This window comes from Bos grunniens, chromosome 23 (assembly GCF_055505025.1).
Source record: "Bos grunniens cultivar Pamir isolate PY7600 chromosome 23, Bosgru_T2T1.0, whole genome shotgun sequence".
Taxonomy (NCBI): Eukaryota; Metazoa; Chordata; class Mammalia; order Artiodactyla; family Bovidae; genus Bos; species Bos grunniens.
The window spans coordinates 14,922,752-14,926,749 of NC_141187.1; the positions used below are offsets into that span (position 1 = coordinate 14,922,752).

Sequence of the window (3,998 nt, forward strand, 5' to 3'; positions counted from 1 at the left end):
ACGAACACATTTTCTTACATTCCTTGCTCCAGGAACATAGGTATATTTTGCAGTTAACTTTACTGGGCTTGGCCAGACCTCAGGAGTCTTATTTCCTTATACCTAGATTTTTAGCTAGATAATTTTAATTGGAATCTTTTATTACAGTGCGCTCTTTCAAAATCTAAGGATATAGCTGGCTATTTCGTTTACCAAGCCCATATCAGAATTAGATGCCATCATCTTACTGGCAGAAAGTTCCAAGGCCACCTTGAGCCTCTGATTTGTATCTTTACAACATGATCAAAGAGTCTTCCTACTTTTAATGCATCACATGAGCCCTAAATATTTAAAAATAATCACCAAGTACATAAAAGTCATGCTTAACCTTATAAAACATGTGTTGGCTCTGTTCATTTTCTCAAAGTTCACCTCCCCTTCTGTGCTTTAACTTTTTCTACTTCTCACCCAGCCATTCCTTTCTTCCTTGGATCTGATTGTTTCTCTTCTGACTAGGCAAACACAGGCAGACTGAGCAAGGCTTTGTCACAAAAGAGATGTTTAGCCAGAGCGAGGAAACACTAAAGGGAGACATTATAGTCATCTTTTAAATTTCATTTATTTTTATTTTTTTGGCTGCATTGCATGGCATGCAGGATTAGTTCCTCAAGTAGGGATCAAACCCATGGCCCATGCAATGGAAGCAAGAAATCTAACCACAAGGAAGTCCCTATGGTCACCTTTTAACACGTGATGGTCTGTTATATAAAAAAGGGAATATGCTAGAGAAAGAAAGAAAGAGGGAATAAGCTTGTCCTCTGTTGCTATGGAGAGGATGTAGCTAAACAAGTTAGAACAAGTCATAGAAAAGAGTTTTCAGGGAAACTCTCCTATAAAAAAGAAATTGGGCTCCATTAAAAATTTTTCAATCAATTGGTAATGTCCAGTCATAGACTAAAAAGCAGTGAGTCCTTGTGAGTGAATGGATTCAAACTTTTCAGGCATAATAAACACGTAATTCCTACATCTCTGAGTACCTTCCGAATTTAAAATATTATGATTTGATCTATTTGGTTTCTACAGTTTATCTACTGAGTGTGCAGTGCAGGATAACATCAGCCGTACCAGTTTCATGATTCTGTGATTAAATGAAAAAGTCAAACAGAACTTGTAGTCTTGAGTCTAGTAGGTCCTTCTGAATACTCCTGACTTCTGTGGAATCCAAATTGAAATATCTTACATAGTAAGATAGAGAGCATTCTACTTTTTCGTATTGTGCTGGTTAGTTTTTTATTATACCTACAGCTTGATCTCCACTGTTTAGAAGCATAATTATGCGTATAACTTTATGACTGGGATCATGTTAATTTACTACCTCCTGCTGTCATTCTGAAAGGAGCTTGTTACTCTGTTTTCTAGTTTCTAACCACAACAACAATATTAAAAATAACATTAAAAAGCAGAGACATTACTTTGCTAACAAAGGTCCATCTAGTCAAGGCTATGGTTTTTCCGGTAGTCATGTATGGATGTGAGAGTTGGACTATAAAGAAGCTGAGCACCAAAAAATTGATGCTTTTGAACTGTGGTATTGAAGACTCTTGAGAGTCCCTTGGACTGCAAGGAGATCCAACAAGTCCATCCTAAAGGAAATCAGTCCTGATGTTCATTGGAAGGACTGATGCTGAAGCTGAAACTCCAATACTTTGGCCACCTGATGCGAAGAGCTAACTCACTGGAAAAGACCCTGATGCTGGGAAAGATTGAAGGTGGGAGGAGAAGGGGATGACAGAGGATGAGATGGTTGGATGGCATTACCGACTGAATGGACATGAGTTTGAGTAAACTCCTGGAGCTGGTGATGGACAGGGAGGCCTGGTGTGCTGCAGTCCATGGGGCTGCAAAGAGTCAGACACAACTGAACAACTGAACTGAACAGAACTGAACCACAACAACTTTGGGGTTAACTTTCTTTTAGTCTAGCTATATTAACGTACAGAGTGTACTAAAAGAAACACTTTCTATGTTGACTTTTAAAATCATGAATACAATTCCAAGGAACAAAAATAGTAGATAGTGAAAATTCTTCCTTCTTAACAAAATCAAAAGTCAGATTTTAAAACTATATTTAAGACTTAAAGACTATCTAGATGCTTCAGTATGAGATTTGGGATTATTTTCTTCTACCTATATACACCTTTTAGAAAATCCTTTGCTGTAATTGATTAGTAGTGAACTAAGTGTTTGAAAGAAAATGCCATTCCTGAAGGACATTTTTCCTGGTGCAAAATTATAGCAGTCATCATTTATTTACTGCTTTCAGCACACCAAAGACTGGTTTCTGGCTTCCATCAGTGCTGTTGAGAAGTCAGCTGTCAGTCTAATTACAGCTCATTTGAAGGCTTTCTTTTTTCTTTCTGGTTGATTTTACAATTTTTTGTCTTTGGTTTTCTAAAGGTGCCCTCTAATGCACCCAGGTGTGAATTTCCTTTATTCATCCAGTTTTTGACTCAGTATGCTCCTTGACTTGGTGGTGTTCATCAGTTCTAGCAAATTCTCACCCATAATTCTTCAAATATTGCTCCTTTGCCTTTTACTTTTTCTTCTTGGATCCAATGAAGCATCTTAGAATTCTGTTACAGTCTCTATACCTTTTATCTTCACGTCGGCATTTTCTAAGGATTTGTTGGTTTCTCCAGGATTCATTTTTAATATTTTTTTTAAGTGCATGAATTGCAACTCTATTTTTTACACTTAAAGGCTGATGAGAAACCTTTACTAATCCTATTAAAGAAAATCCAACATGACAGCTCAATTGAAAAGTATGGTAAGCATGTTTACTCACTAAATACTATTTTTCAAGAACACAACATGAAACATCTAGCATGCATGTTTAATCTCAGTACAACAGATTCAAAACCAAGTATACATGTGTACATGCTTCAAGGCTAGGTTACAATTATCATAGTCATCGTCATCATCATCTTCACATTTTCTTTTCAATGCATTTGATGCTTCATTAGCAGTATTTTGTGATGACACCATGTTAGTGGTAATAAGAATATTTTTGGACCCAATTAATGATGGATTAATTAGAACATTCTGAACTACTGATGTTGCAGGAATTGATGCCTTTACAGCTGGGGATTGTGAAGTGGGCATCTGTACTGTGAATCTTTGCCCTGTGAGGGACACTGGAGTCCCTACTTTAGTTGAAATGGACATGGCTTGTGGGGTTGGTGTGCCAAGCGTGGGAGTACTTGGTCTGCTAGTAACTGAACCAACACTTAACTGTGGAACTCTCATTCTTCCTATAGAAGTAGATGCCTTTTTTGTAAAGACTTAAGTCTATAATTTGGAGCAGTCAAGCAAAACCTATCAGGTAGCAATCTAGGACCTGAATATGGCTTGATCCATGGCAAAGGGGTTTGATTTCTTTGCCTTGCAATATCTAATAAAAAAATCTCTTGGGGGAGGAGAGGTAACAGACTGGTCAGCAGAACACTGGATTGCCATTCGCACATCATCTGCATTAACAGTAGCTTTCTTAGCATGATTGAATAAATTTTTGCATTGTCTAGAATTGTGGTCACATACCAGAAAGCAACCTCCAACATCTGATTTATAATTCTTGGTTCATGAATTCTGTTATCCCCATACCCTTCAGGATTTGTGCCATCATCTGTGCATCTTTTGGCATGCTCTTGGGAGAAGCCATCTTGCCAGACTCCTTGATATTTGGTGGTCAAACTTTTCAAGCTAAATCACACACATTAATGTATTTCAGTCCTGATCTTGATGCAAGTTACTTGCCTAATGTAGTTTTTCCAACCCCTGGTGTACCAGTGAGTAGGATGTTTGGAAGCAACATGGTCCTCACCCCACTGGCTCTGGACACCTCTGCACACGTGCTCTACACCCGACTCATTTTTAATATTTTTGACTCATCTTCCAATTCTCCAAGTCTCTCTTTAAGTGCTATTACACCTCCCTGCTGAGATCTTATTTTTATTATTATA

General features: G+C 37.7%; 1 pseudogene; it reads right to left on the reverse strand.

Annotated features, from left to right (window-relative positions):
• Positions 1-2,892: 2,892 nt before the first annotated feature.
• LOC147346745 (transcription initiation factor TFIID subunit 9-like) lies at positions 2,893-3,703 on the reverse strand (annotated as a pseudogene).
• Positions 3,704-3,998: the final 295 nt, after the last annotated feature.